Source organism: Microplitis demolitor, chromosome 1 (assembly GCF_026212275.2).
Source record: "Microplitis demolitor isolate Queensland-Clemson2020A chromosome 1, iyMicDemo2.1a, whole genome shotgun sequence".
NCBI lineage: Eukaryota > Metazoa > Arthropoda > Insecta > Hymenoptera > Braconidae > Microplitis > Microplitis demolitor.
Window position 1 is genome coordinate 22,431,981 of NC_068545.1, and position 16,861 is coordinate 22,448,841.

At 27.5% G+C, this 16,861-nt stretch overlaps 1 protein-coding gene across 1 annotated transcript in view; it reads left to right on the forward strand.

The window, feature by feature from the left end:
* LOC103580134 (brain tumor protein) overlaps positions 1-16,861 on the forward strand; it is a 111,330-nt gene that overhangs the window by 27,290 nt on the left and 67,179 nt on the right. Inside the window, exon 2 of the mRNA XM_014440720.2 lies at positions 14,285-14,367. The gene's annotated coding sequence lies outside the window, so the exon portion shown is untranslated. The remainder of the gene's footprint in view (positions 1-14,284; positions 14,368-16,861) is intronic.

Sequence of the window (16,861 nt, forward strand, 5' to 3'; positions counted from 1 at the left end):
GTAGATCCCTCATTAGCTTACATTCTGGCATCACAAACCATCAACGTCCCTGTAGTCGTTACATCAATCCCCATTTTAACTCACTGAGATCATTAAATTCCGCCTATCAATTCTCATTTTCTTTTCCTCTTTATGTAATATTTTTTGCCAGCTACAAACTTCTTTCATCGATTAAATACATATTAAGTTATGAATTATAAATGATGAATATTAATTTCAATTTTTTAAAATTATCCCATCCGACTTTTCCCCCAATGAAAAGATGAAATTTCTTTTTTAAATGTCAAAAAATAATTAAAGTTTGTTTTACGAGATGTAACAGACATTTCACGAAATTAAAATAACTTTTTATTAAAAAATACACTTTTTAAAAAAATTTTCAAATTGTAAGATATATGAAATCGCAGTAAAGTTCATTTTTCAGGTTTTCCCGGTCATAAAAAATTAAAGAACGCTTGAAATTCATTTTGTAACAGATTTTGACTTTTTTTTTTTTATTGAAGAGTTACTTTGAGATCATTAAATGAAAGTTAATTCAATAAAATTTGAAAGAGTAATTTTTGTAAACTATGTTACCAATTTTACTTTGAATTCAAACTTAACTTGAGTAAAGTACAAATTGCTTCACAAAATAAAAGAACAAAATTTCTTTGCAATCAATTAGAAACGATAGTCGGAATTCATTGGACACTAAATTGCGGGTTATATAAATAAACTTTTGAATCAGCGGTTCTTTTTTTTATGACTAGGTGATGAATAGAGACATAAAATGGCAAAATTTTCTAAAAGTTACATCATGAAGACAATCACATTAGTTTGATTTCTATGAGAAATCTACCTAATAAAGAATGAAAGAGCTGGGAAGATGAAGGAGAAAGTTATCCTGCAACTAAAAATAAAAAAATAAAATTTTAAAAACATTGTTGTGCTGTTGATGATTTTTATGCCTGTAAGTATGAGTGAGAGGTAGAATGGAATGTCAAGATCGCATTGAAGCTCGCAACAAAGATGAAGAATAAAGGGAATAGCAAATCTCGGCGGTAGTTTGTAAAATGTGTGCAGAGTTTGAATAAAAAAAATAAACCTTCAGCCTTCGCCCTTTTAGTTCTTCGTCTTTTATTTATTACTGGAGAAAATAATACTTTGGCTGGTAAATGTTTCTCAAAGAAATTAATTTCTTAATAATTATCATAAATATATTGATCCAAAAAATCGAATTGAAATCAATTAATTTTTTTTTTTTTATTAAATTCTTTGATGCAAAATATTATGTCAGGATTATTTTTGCCATGGATAAAATTTACTTTCAAAAAGAATATAATTTTTTTTTTTTTTTTTTTTTAAGAAGTATTTTGCCCAAAATCTTGAAATTTTTTTCCATGTCTAGCTCATATTGATACCAAATACTTATTAAAAGACTGAAATAAAGAAGTAGTGAAAAAAACGCGAAATTTTTTTAGGAGACCCGTTTTACCCTTTTTTCTGTTCTGAGCATTAGTATTCATTTCCATGAGTGTACGTGAAACTAAATAACTTTTTAGGCCATAGAAAAAAACGCGGTAAATAATTTGTGCGATACGAATAAGATAATAGTGAAGATATTACGGAAAGCGAATAATGTGAAAAAAAAAGTATTAGACGAATGCAAAAAGATATAAGAGGAAGAATAAAATAAGGAATGAGGTAAATATGTAAAAGAAGAAAGAGAGAAGGGAAATGAAGGTTCTTAAGCATAAGAATAATAAGAAAAGAAAGAAGAAAATGGTTGCTGGACGTGTGAGACTTCCACGAAGCAGACCTCCGTGGCCTCGAGTCTTTTTCTCTTCTTATTATTTTATTTTATTATACAATATATATATATATATATATATACAGTCTCTCCTCGCGGCCGTCATTCCATTCTCATCTGGTTTTATATACTCTTATATTATGTTTTGCTCTACACAAAACTCTACACTATGATCGTTGTTGTAGTTGATGGTATAGAATAAGAGAAAAGACGATAGACGTTACGACTCGCCTTCACTGAAGATGATATTATATAGCCTAACTTGCTGTTATTATTGTAGAATGTTGAACCTTTAGAGCCCTTGCTCGTACTACACGCCAAGTTAACTATATATAAGTAATATATCACTGATTCTTTTACGCTGCTATGCAGTTAATCTAGAGTCACAGTCAGTGGGATCTTCATAACTTTGGGTTTGATGATACATCAAAATATATAAACTATGTGTACAGATTTTATAGTTTAAGATATTTCACGCTGATATAATTTATGAGATGATAGATTTTATAAATCGAGATCCTGATGATGGACACAAAAAATAGTTAATGCTTTATTTATAATCTTTAATCCTATTGGCGATCGGTTTAAACACGTGCGTAGCTTTTACTGGTGCTCGCTAAAATGATTATATCCTAGTATATATACTCGGGTCAAAAAAATAACTTTATTGATAATTCTACTGCCATAATTTTTTTGACTTACATCTGACTTAGTTACACATTTATTATGCTGTCAACCAAACTAGAAACAGGAAGTTGAATTATCAAAAAATTATTATGCTGCACTATAATTATTATTGTCAGCCTCCAAAAATTTTTTACCTTCGACTATTATTCTTAATTTAGACAAATAATAATCATTACAATTTATCAATAACTTTTGACTATATATTATAGTTTTTGTACAGTGTACACCGAGAGAACAATTTATTTGAATTAAATGAGGTTTGTTTCAGGCAAATAAATCCCATATTTGAATGGAACCCAATCAGTATCTATTTGAGACAAAGATATGGTTTATTTGGATGAAATAATGATTTCAGCCGTAGTGGAATTTTTTTCAACCAAGATTTGTTAACTATAAACAAATATATATTTGAATGAAATAAGTAATTTTGTTTAGTAAAATATATCTATTTAGTTGGCTCAAATAAATTGTTCTCTCAGTGTAGCATGATAATTTTTTGGCAACTCAACTTCCTGTTTCAAGTTTAGACGACAGCATTTTTTGAGCTCATTTTTTTCACCATTTTTATCAGTGCAACCTGATTTTGGCCACATTTACTTTTTTTAACTTCAATATGACTTTTTAATTTAAAAATTTAAATCAACTAAGTAAAATTCAAGACACCGTGACCTGAATTAGACTTAGTTGGCGTAAATCGGTATTAAGTAAGAAAATTTAGTCAAAACCGAATGTGGTTTCATATCTTAAAATATGTTTTATATTTGTTCCTAAAAGATTTTAAATTTGACTTGGTTTTGTCTTGCTAGATTTACTTTATTTTCAATTTTTTAAAATTACGCCAAAATCAAATTATTTTTCTGACTCGGATATATATATATATATATATATATATATAAGATATAATGTATCATTGTAGGTATAAGAAAAATGATTATCATCATAATAGATAAAAGTCTATTGCACTGGCAGTCTGATGAAATTTATGACAAATATGTCGGTTTATATAGATTTTTACCGTAGGTAATTGCATTTAATACACGAGGGACACATTTGTTAGCACATATGGGGTTTTATGCTTTTTACGATATACTTAAATAATAAATTCAGTGAAAAAAAAAAAATCCATTTTATTCAATATTGAAGTGCATTGTGATATTAAATATGTAAAATGATATTGTACAATACATATATTTTTTGAGCTTTTTATCGGTTTTAATAATTTAAACATACGGTTTTTATTTATTTCGAAGAAATTTGTCTGTGGCTCATATATATAATAGTACTTTAAAACTTTTATTGCGTTTCAATTACTGTTCATATTTTTATCACATATTGAACGAATCTGTAACTATCTATCAGTATTTTTACAATATACATTTTTTTGGAGCTCAATGAAGTAGATAGAGAAGTATTTTTTTTAAGCTGACTTTCAAAAGAAAATAATTTTTTTTTTTTTTTTTTTTTTTTTTTTTTTTTTTTTTTACCGAATCTAGAAGTCGTCTATCATGGTGCACTTATCTTCTGATTACACATTTTGAGTAGCAATAAAAAATCTATGTAGCTATAGAATTATTAAAATAATTTAAGTTCCAATAACTCAGATTTATTTGAATGAAAAAAAAAAAAAAAAAAAAAAAAAAACTGCAAAAAGTATCAAATTTCTTTAAAAGTATAAAACGATTTAATGATAAAAAAAAATAGTCGAGTTTATTTTTGTGCTGAAGAAAGAAAATAATTTTTTTTCTTTTTAGTAGATAATAGTAAAAAAGCGAAGTTACTTTTCTATAACCCATTTGCGCCATCCAAGCAGATATTCTTCAGGATACTCTGGTGGATATGCCAACTTATATTTAAGCTGGTAGCATATCGACTTGCCGGAAACCCGGTACCGTAAAATATATATACCCAAGTATAAAGTATATGGATTCGTGACTTTGCATTCAGTGAATATGTGATGGAGTACATATATATGTTCCACTATTAGAGGGTATGAGTATGGGTCGTCATCTACAATATCAAGTACCTCTAGCTCTTTTTAAAGTAGTCGATAAAACTCTTGGGTAAATTTTATCCCAATCCCATTGATCATGAGGCTCTAGCTCCTGGTATCAACCTTTTTCATCCCTTGTTCGTCAATTCAGTGTGTATTATTTTTATATCTTTTCGCTATTACTGAGATGGTAGGCTGATACATATAACACCAGTATGTACACACGAGTAGCTCATCGCTCGCGCATTTGTGTCACGACAGCTAAGCGTTGAGCTGCATAAACTACTGACTGTGACCTCAGGCAACCACTGGTTGCTCCCCAGGACTGGCAAACTCTTCTTGCTTATACTCTCGTCTACACGGCACTCTCAGCGTCTCAGCTATGCTATGACTTTTAAATTCAACCGTTTCTCAGTTAAGAAAAGTCAACTTACCCAAGCAATCTTAAATACAAATTACTCAGTTTGCTCTAGCTTACTTATACATTTCAGGCTTCTTCAGATTAATCACTGACTCATAAACTATTTTATGGACAAATTCAACGTTTAATTTATTCTACATATAAATTCTCCACTATCATCAATTTTATTTTAGAATTTTATTATTTTTCTCAATTTACGTATTTTAAATTTTCTCAATAATTTTAAACTGTTCAGAAGCCTTGAATTTTTTTTGACTCCGTATTATTACTAAAAATTTTTAAATTGAGTATTTAGCTACAAAGTAGTCTTAATATTTGAATTATATATAATTTTTATTTTCATTTTAATGGAATAAAAGGAACAGTACTAAATATATACATATTTCCGGTAACTTGCGTAAGTGACTCGCCCTCAATTGCTCCCACTTATACTTCCGCCAAAGAATCCAATACTCTATCTCTGTATAGTGAGAAAGTTGCTGTTACGGAACTTGAGCCAATTTTTAAGTAACACATACTAACGTAAATAAATATATATAGATATGTATACATGCATATATCTTGTAATTTCACTTTACCTTTCCGTAAACCTTTTAACAGTATATTAATAGACATATTGAATTATGAGTTACATAAAATTAATAATCAACTCATATATATATATATATATATATATATATATATATATATATATATATATATATATATATGTATACATATAAATATATGTACTTTTAAAATTTATTTTAAACCGATTGCCAAGGCCATAAACTTAATAAAAATAAATAAAAATTATTGGGAGTTAATTAATTATCATCAATCATCACGGAGGAAATAAATATTTACATATAAGCTAATTGTAGAGTTCGAAAGTGCTAAAGCAATAAGTAAACGTTAATTGATAGCGTGGTTATATGTAAATCATTAACAGAAAAAAAAATTGAATATAAAAAACAATCGATGAACTTTCAGAGGGAATTGTTTTTTATTGTGATTATTATTAATATTATTGTTATTGGTATTATTATAATATTTTCGCTCCATTGCGTCTATTTGTTCGCATATCTACATCATGATTTACGCATCGATGATCGCGGAATTTTTTATTCATTTTTTCTTTATTATTATTATATAGATATGTTAATCGATAATTCACGTTCATTCCACTCAATTATAAATAATAGGAATGTAAATTATTTTAATAATTTTGCATAATTTATTTAACGCGACTATTGAAATTATTCATCAGATATTTATTTATTAATAAAAGTTATATTGGAATTTAAGATTAATTTATAAGATATACAATTTTTTCATTGTTGGGAAATAATTCATAATTTGCATAAAATAAATTGGTAAGAATGCTCGAAAAATTTTTTCCGGCGTATTTATAAATAAATGGGGTTACAAAGTTCGTAATAGCAGCTATAGGCAATTGACGTAATTCAATTTTTAATTAAAAATTACCGTCTACTAAAAAAAAAATGTAAAAAAAATTTCGTTAAAAAAAAATTCATAACGATGAATTCAAAATTTGAGATAATTCCGTACTTTGAGTTGATCATTTTTGGAATTTTAAAAAAATTCGAGTAAAAAATTTTTCAACTTTCAGACCTTATTCTTGAGAAGTTGTAAAGAGTCGAAAAACGTTGATAATATATTTCGAAACCTGTCTTCTAATGTTCTTCAAACCAGCTAAATTTTCAAGTTGAAAAATTCCTAAAAAGTACTTAGTTGAAAATTTTTTTACTTTTGAATTTTTTCAAAGTTCCAAAAATGATCAACTCAAAGCTCAGAGTTGTTTCAAATTTGAAAGTTCAGTTATGAATTTTTTTCGAAAATTTTTCGTACAAATTTTTTCTACACGGAAATTTATATCCCTTATTTCAAAATTTTGATTTTTATACAAAACATTTCAATTTTTGAGAAAGAATTTGAACTTTTCTGTAGACTATTACTACTGATAGTGCTAACTTTAAAATTCTTTTATTAATACATTTTATTTCAGTGACGTACAATAAAGTCTTTATATTAATTTTCTACTAGAATTCAAATAAATGTTGCATTAACGTATGAAATAAAAGTTAATTCGAAAAAATTCTTCTCTTTTATTTAGTAGAAAAAAAGTTATTAAGATGTTATCTATTACTAAATAATTAGTACGCAATTTTACACCAGAAAAAAAAATCACTTGAATTTTTTACCGTTTCTATTTTATTTACTCAGCTACAGTCATTCTGCATAATATTTTTTCCGTCATAAATTTTTGAAATGTCAAAACACTTGACAAGAAATAATTGTAATTTTATGACAAAAACGTATTAAAATCAAAATTAAAACAACTTTGTCATTTAATTTAAAAAAATAAATATCATAATTATTTATTACCACCTAGTGGTAGACACTATTCTATAAATCATATTTTGTATTTATGTACTTCCAAGTTTATACTCGCTTGCAATAATATATTATTTTAACCTTTAATTTTTACTTTCCATTATAAATTTTGAATGAAATTTAAAATTCATAATTTATCTGTTTCATTGGCATATGATAATTTAAATTTACTATAATAATGTTTTTACAATACCATTGAATCATAATTTTAAGGTATACAAAAGTTATAGATTTTGACTTTTTACACTTTGTTATAAAATTTTGACATAAAAATTTTCAAAGTGTGCATCGAATAAAAATAATTTATAAAGAAAAAAATTATATAATTTCAAGTAAATTAAAAAAAAGAGAGGATTCAAATTATTACTTAAATGATTAATCGATTCGAAAGATTTTTTGAAATTAATATTTCAGTGCTGATTAATTATATTGTCTCAATTCCGAGCATGTCTTGAAAAACCACACACCCTTCATGACATGTTTTATAGATTGATAGATCACTCAATCCCGTCACGAATTCATGATAAGGGATTACATTAAGTTCTATTCATTTATACTGACTATATATGGATTTATATATAAATCTAATATGAATGTAGTAGAGTATAACTACTAGCTATGTACATATATGACATCGGTAAATGCTCATACTCGAACTGAGAGAGTTGGGTTCTATAAACAGAGTCGAGTTTGACACGCCCTCTTTTTCAAACCGTCATTGGTAATTTTTCAAATGGATCCAATTGATCGTAATACCAGCTCGTCGAGCTGAAAAAGTAAATCGCAACTCAAATCACGTTTTATTCTTATCATTTATTATCCTTTGAATCAATTAATGAGAGTGAATATCTCTAACATTTACCAATGGGGTTGTTTTTTATATTTTTTTTTTTGTAACTTAGCTTTCAAATTTACGGGGGTGAATTAGCCGACCTTGAAAAAAAATAATACGAATATAAAGCTTTGAATTTAATTAGAATTTTTTTAAAAATAATTCATTGGAATGTCCGGAAATAAAGTTTATTTTTTTAATAGCCTGAATAACTTGATAAAATAATTTGAGAAAAAATCCAGAGAAAAATTTAATTTCCAATTAATTAAGTTTAAAAAAGTTTTGAAATTAAAATGCCGCGAGAACACTGGGATCCCGAAGTGATAAGAAGTATAAGCACATGGGTTTGATTTTTTACTTTTTAATTGATCATTTTTTTTTTTAATTAAATAAATTTATTACTCAATAAATTATTCTCCGCTAATTTTTATTAACTGAGTTCAATATTACGACATTTATGAACCCTAAAGTAATTTTTCATAATGAATCATTAAAGAATATTGAGTTAATTTTTTTTTTAATTGATCAAATATTTTGAATTATATGAATTTATTTTTTTTTTCGAAAAATTTATCTGAATTCATTTTCACAATATGAATGAAATTCAACATACAATGAATACTCGCGGAGTGAATTCGGAGCGGATGACTGTTTATTTATTAAATCCCCTTGGAGTAAAATTCCCTCTGAAGGAGGGTTTATTTAATTATCAAAACTCCGAATCGAAGTGAATGCGGATTTAATTAAAATCCAGATCACTCCGAATTTACTCTCGATTTATTACAGTGTAAAGATTCTCATACATAGACATTCATCTCACAAATTAATAATAAATTTTTATATAAATTTTTTATGGGTCATTAGACATTTCAATACCGAAAAACACTCATGAAATAATTTTTCAAGTTTTAACAAACATTTATAAAAATTTTCAAAAAATTTCCGGTATTCTAATGACCCACGAAAAATTTATATAAAATTATCTTACGAGCTGAATGTCTCTATATAAAAATCCTATTCTAAACTTTTTCGTCACCCAACCACAAAAATTATCTTCAAAATAAATTTTGTTCAGCCAAAAAATCTAAACTAATAATAACAATAAAAAAATAATTTATATTAATTGTGAAATAAATTGATATGATAATTAATGAAATAACAAATAAATCAAGCCAATAAAGATGTTGATGATAATCATAAATATGAATAATATACCGTTGATAAAGTGATAAAATCGATGAGCCATAGATTAATATCGTAAGTCTGAGATATTAGTTACAGTCTCACATCATCAGACATGTATAAATAAATTCACATATAAATTTATCGAGAATTGCCTCCGGTGATATTGACAAGCAGGAAATGATGAATGACGCAACGCAATAGTAAATATAAGCAGCTCACTTTCTCTGTACGTACTGTTATATTATATCTTATTTATACTCTTGTGGTATAGACTAGTCGGTACGTACATATAATAATAGAATAGTTATCTGTTAATTTATTCTCCCATAATGAACGTGTATCGTCAGTGCACACGATTATATATTACCATCAAACACCAAAGAGTACACTTGCAGTAGACCACATTGAGCAGACTATTAGAACCAGGTCTACTACATTTCCACATCATACATACTCTTATACTAATTTACATATATCCATATATATTACACATATACATATTCATAATAAATATAGATATCGATTTAAAATAAAATCTCCGTACTTTTATTCAGTAATTTACAGTTTACTTGTGTGCTGCGTGGTTTTGACACAACGTTCTCTACCATGGGATTTACTGTTTTGTCCGATAAATGCTGGATACGTTTTTTTAATGCCACTTAATTATATATAATTACTGAAATAACGATAATTTAATTATACTGCGAAAAATTGGGAGCGTAAGAAATCCGATTTGATTATGGAACTTAAATGTTGAAATAAATTTACATTAATTAGTAAAATTAAAAAAAAATTTTTTTTTTTTATGAAATCATAAATAAATGATTTATATAAATATTTATTATTTTTACTACTCATATTTCACTCTTGGGAGTTGTTTTTTATGAATAGTATATAAACTTTATTCCCAGAGGATTAAATAAATAAAAAATCACCCGCCCGTATTTGATTCACAGTAACTTGGAAATTTTTTCACAGAAGTTCGGATTTTTTTGCGGTAAAAATAACAAAAAAAAAACGAGAATTCTAAAATTTAAATGAAAGATATGATAGTTTTTACATCCTGAAAAAATATGGAATTTTTGTGACGAAAATTTAAAACTCGAGAGTATTAATATTCAATATTTAATTTTTTTTTAGTGCAATATTACCAAAACTTTGCACTGTTCTGGCAAAATGTTGGATTTGGAGGTACAGCTTTTTATCAAAATAGAGCAGAATTACGTTGTACTATAGTTTTATCATAATAACATACCGTAGATCGACTACAGCGTTTTGTCTGAACATTTTCAATTTTTTTTTTTAATAAATGAAAATATTCTTGAAGAATTTTAAATGCTTCGATCTAAAAACTAAAATTTTAAAAATACTGTTAAAACTTTCCTTCGAAATTTAAGACAAATTGAAGTTTCTAATAAGTTCACTGAGAAAAAACTAACTTTCGTGAAAACAACATTTCCCTGAGTTACCAATCGATAAAAATTGTTACATTATTTCCCTTAAATGCACAGTGATATAAATCTACATTAGTTAATTTATGTTTAAAATTCCATTCTATTGATAAAACAATTTTTACCATAAATAATTTTTTTCATTGTTCATAAGTCAATTTATTTTTAAATATATCAATGTTATAGGTTATTGTTCTTGAAAAATAATAATTTTCATTGAAAACTTTTTTTTTATGTGTAAAAATTATTTTCATCGTTAAAATTTCATAGAAAGTCTTTAATAAACTCAAAATTATCAAAACCTCATCAAAATATTTAAAAAAAAAATGAGTACTGTATTTAAAAATTTTCTTAATTAAAATCCACCTTGACATCTTGATAAAACACATAAAACATATATTTTGAAGTAGTCACATTTTATTTTCATTAAAGATTATGCTCAAGTATTTTTATTCATTTAAAAAATCGAAATTCGTATAAAATAAATTAATTTTTCCATAACAATTATCCTTGAAAACCAAAAAAAAATTTTTTTAACACCGTACAAATTTGATCGTTTTGTCAGAACAAGACAGATTGAGCGATTACACGCGTTCCAGATTCTCGATCCATAGACTGTATAGCAAAGAAAGGCAAGGAAAGGAGCGCATTGTAGAGTAGAAGCCTTTCGCTACACAAAATCATGTAGTAAAGTATTATTTCAGGTCATGGAGCTGGGTAATATTTATGACATCACCCGTACTGACTGAACGAGAATTAAAACGAAAGTACCGAGATTACTCTTACTCTCACTCTTACTCTCGACTCTTACTCTTACTCTCATTCTCACTCTCACTAAAACTCTTTATGTTGTGCTTAGCTGTATATTACGCGGATACAGTCTAGCTCAGTCGGTTGGTTGTATCGGAATAAGTTGTATGTTGGTTATTGAGTAAGAGAGAAAAAGTCAAGTAGAAATAGCGAGCAATTGAGAGAAAGGGAAAAACAAGTTTCATCGTGCCGACATACAACGAGCTATATTATTACTATTATTATCATTATTATTGTGAGTGGAAGTGAGCTTGTAACCACGAGTGTACATCAAGGTACTAGAACACTGGGGAACATGTAGGATAATTTAATTTACACAAATGCATGCTTTTAACTTTAAATATGTAATTTAAATAAAATGCTGTATATTGATGTCAATTTAAATTTAATTATTATTTTTATTTTAATTAAAATTCATTTTATACTAATTCTCGCTTTGGGCGAAAACTTTTAGCGAGTTTTTAAAACAAGTTGTTAGCGCGTAATGAGGAAAGAAAATAAAGTGACTAAAAAAAGTTATTCGCGCGAATTATTCTACGACTGCGTGAGATTGTTAATTTTATTGATGATACAGTAGTGTATAGTCACGGTTTTCCAGTTTAAAGAAAAGTGTATCGTAATAGTGAGAGTTTAGTTTTAAGATGCGTTAACTGCTCGCTGGTGTAGTAAACTCGGTTTAAATGCCCTATAATGGGCTCAAAGTACTCTCTGGATATTCAAACGAGCCGTAGAAAGTCGACTAGTACTCTGCTGATCGACCGTTAAATCGCTAAAGAAACTCGACTCTTTCTACCCTTACTTAAGTTATTTATTTCTTTATTTTATATATATCATCCCGACGTTAATTACGTCTGAAATTGGTTTTCTTTTGTGGAATATCATTGTTATCAGAATATATATGAAAACGTTAAATTTTTTTTTTCAACCGATAAAAAGTTTATTGCAATAATATTTTTTATGAAATTTAATAACAAAAAATGTTGAACAGAAAATAAAAAACATTTAAATAGACTAATGTCGAATAACATACTACCCTGAGCCCTTAATAAAAATCCTCGCTCTGTAAAAATATTTTTTATCAGTGATGCATATTTTTTTTTGTTTTTTTTTTTCCACCAACGAAAGTAAACATTAATTAATTGTAAAAAGTATATGATGTTTCCACGCTTTCATCGCCGCAAATCCCTCGTATATTTTTTTTGGTATAAAATTTTTTTCAACATATTTTTTTACATTTTTTTTTATTTATATATATAAATAAATATATATATTTTAGTAAGATAGATTTGTTTGTCTGTATGTATCAGCACAGACACATGCATCAACCGACGATCTATCCATTCATCCATCTATCCGAAAAAATAACTCATCTAGCGTTTCAGTATTGAAGGTAACGAGCGCGGAAAATAGTCAACGTCAATCCAACCGTAGTTTAGTATTGCATTTGGTTATATTCATAGTGGAGAGACTGGTATTTCATGACCCATTTTATTATCCGCAGTTAGGAAACGACCAGCACGGAGGACTACTGACTACTGACTATGGACTACGACAACTCCACTGTACCAAATATTACGGATATGCTCTCGAAGAGTTGCTGCTCTAGGGAATGTCATTGCTAAACCATACCATCAACCCTCGTTTAGCCATCATCAGCAATATCTGGGCGCATGATGTACATATAGATATATATGTACAGAAAACGACATGTTATAGAGGAGCCATTAGATGCTTTTTGTCGCTCGAATAAATTTTGTCATCATTATACCGCATTATTCATGGGTCAAAGTACCCTTTAACTTTATTTAATATCAATATATGTTGACATATATGTGTATGGGTACATAGATATTTTTTTATGGTACCTCATTATACACATAGCACATAATTAATATTGACAGATCAGATTATCAGCTTAATTATTTAAAACATTGAGTGAGAAAAAAATTTTTAATACCTAGAATTCATTCTTTCATTATCAAGATCTATTTAGGCAGTTATCAAACCACAAGAATTGAAAATTTTGATTTCAAAATATAGATTTCAAGGGCTTATAAAAAAAATGTAATCAAATTCTTAGATCCAAGAAAGTCGATGATTAATTTTTCAATTAAAGAAAGTAAAAATAATTTTTAAAAATATTAATGATGGAAATAATTTCTCGAAGGGCTGATTTGGGTTCGACTTGCCCTTTATATTAAAATGATTAAAATGTTGTATTTTATTTTCATTAAATAACAAAAAGTGAAATAAAAAAACCATAAAGAAAAAATTTACCGCCAGTAAAATAGAATTTAAAAAGATAAATCAGATAAATTTATTGTTATAATTTAATTTTAATGATTATATATATAAATGGTTAAGCAAAAAAAATGAAATTATATTTTAAAAACTTTAGTATTATTATATTTTTATGTCGTGCACATTCCCACTGTACATCGTTCGTTTTTATCGGCTTTAAAAGTATATAATAACAACATTGTTGCAGGGAATATTCGTATGCACGACCGTATATAAACTACTTCAATACACACATGTATATACATATATACTTTGGTGTGTTGTGCATTGTGAAAGCTTAAAAAAAAGTACATATATATCACTGGGCTACACATCATCGGACATACAATTTTTATTTTTTTATATTTCGTTGTTATTTTTGTATTTATTTTTCATATTTTTCACCACTTGTAATAAATATTTTTTACTGTTTGTCCCGCAGGTATGTACATAGAATCCAGAGTATGTACGTGGCAATTTGGCGGGAAAGGTCGGGAATAAATTTTCCCCGGATCCCCGAGAGTGGTGAGTAGTACAAGTGCGAGAGATCTCTGTGTATGCTGCGTTATATTCTCAGACCATATGTGGATACATGTATTTATATATTTATATACATACATACATACATACATACATATATATCCATGTATGTATGTTAAATTCTGGCGTCAGTCTACTCGCATATTATAAAGCTACTTGTATGTTTATATAAATGTGAGTACATGTATGTTATATATATATATATATATATTTTTTAAAACTAAACGTCTCGCTGGGGATCGCTGCCTAAAGAAATTTAATTTCTTCAACATGCGCATTTGAGGTGATGGATAGAGTCCATGTGGTTTTTTTAAACATAACTCTTAACGTAAGAGAGTCGGCGCATTAAAATTTTTTATTAACATCTATACTAAATACCCGACCCAGTATAAATAATGTGCTCAGCATACTAATGCACAAAATATTATTCAACTTTTATTATTTTCAAAATTAATTGAACATACTCTCATATAATGAATCAGTGAAAAGTACTCCGATCAGTGCAAAAATAGTCCCAAGTTTATCGAGTACGAGAATTTTCGAGTGCGAACTGATCGTCGCCTTGGACCACTCGGTCACAGAAGAGCCCACAAATCTCAAATCTATCACTAATTAAATCAATGAACATACACTGATTTTCAAAAATTTCCACTGATTAATTTTAAGAGAGTACTCAAATACACGTTTTTTGATGTGTCTAGTTTACTTTTTAAGTTACTATTTAATAATAAATAAAATTATTCAAATTTATGTAATTTGACTACTTGAGGGGTAGTTGAGAGTGGCTGCTATTTTCGGATGACATACTAGCGCATATGCGCAACATTGCAGAAATCTAGATCCAGTAGATTTTTTACTCTTCACTTTGCTTTATTGTTTTTGTTCTGCGAAAAACGTTACGATCATCAGGTACATAAAAATTTGAATTTAAATTGACAGAGTATTGTATAGGGAGAAAATAAAAAAGTTAAAAATAACCGTGCGTAAGCTGGAATTTAAATGAAAACGTATCAAAGTTTATCTAGGAATATTGAATGGGGACCATACACGTGATCTGAGAGTAATAAAAATAATAATCGGAGCTTGAGATCTTGAATCGGCGACCGAGATCTGTAGACAGGGAGTCACACGCATGCGTAATGGTCCTTGACGATAGGCGAGTCAAATTAAATCGTGTAATCATATATATATATATACTATGATGGTGATTCACGCAATCACACACTTGTACAGAATCGACCTTGCGTCCGTTTTCACCGGGAATACGTCGATGACTCTATTCGGACACGGTTACTAACGATCGTGCCATAAAATATATATAAACTCGCGCACACTCTTATACTATTATTATTATAATATATTATAACTCTCTCCAAACACGAGAGTTTGGTGATCACTGTTTAACACGAGCTGTCCAATTCCAATGACTATTTTATTACTGTGACGACTATGACCTTGCCACGAGCGTTTTGTTTCCCTATAATTTCGTGTCATATATCACTAATGCTTTATTGTGTTTTATTAATTATTTTATTTACCAAATATCGGTTCTATTCATCGTTTTTTCGTTTCGTTTATTCAATTTATTCTATTTTATTATTTTTTTTTCTTGAAAATTCAAAATTTTATCTATTTTTTTTTTATCGTAATTCAAATAAATAAGTACAGTCGTAATTTAAGTTAATACCGCGGAGAAAGTACCGAGTAAATTTACAAGCTATTTCGAGCGCTTCAGAGGAGATATTTTATTATATATTACAATTGTACTTAACTTATATTTTTAAATTCGAATAATAATTTATATTGATAACGGTACGTTTAATTTTTTTTTCTTAATAAATCATTACGATAAAGTCTACATTTTTAATAACTGTAGATTTATTGAAAATTTTAGGTCAAATGTCCCTTTTATTTAATGGGTGTCAATTATTTGCATTTTATTTTATTACTTATCCAACTTTCTCTAGACCGCTGACAATTTTTTAAAAATTTTTTGCTGAGTACATATTCAGTGATGTTTATTCTATTTGCTAAAAATGTGGATTAATTTGAATTATAAGCCCGAAAATTTCATCAAATTGCATTTGTAAACAAAAATATTTATTTTTTAAAAGTACTATGTATTAAAATATTAACATGTCACCTGAAGCTCCATTTAGAAAATTGTTACACTCATTTTAACGAATTAACAATTCATGTTTATGATTTTCGCAACCCATAAGGGTTTTACGGTTCGAAATAATAATTTTATAGCTCGAAATTTTATTTTTTTATTTAAAATGAAATTTATAAATAAATAGACTATGAATTTTGGTATTTTTATTTTTATTATCAACAGTTAGCTCTCGCTATGAAAAAAGGAGAAATGAACTTACACCAATTGATTTGAATCATAAAAATCTCTTTTCCATATTTTATACAATAACATTAACATGTAATTTCAGATAAATATTCTTTGGATTTTCTCATAAATTGATAA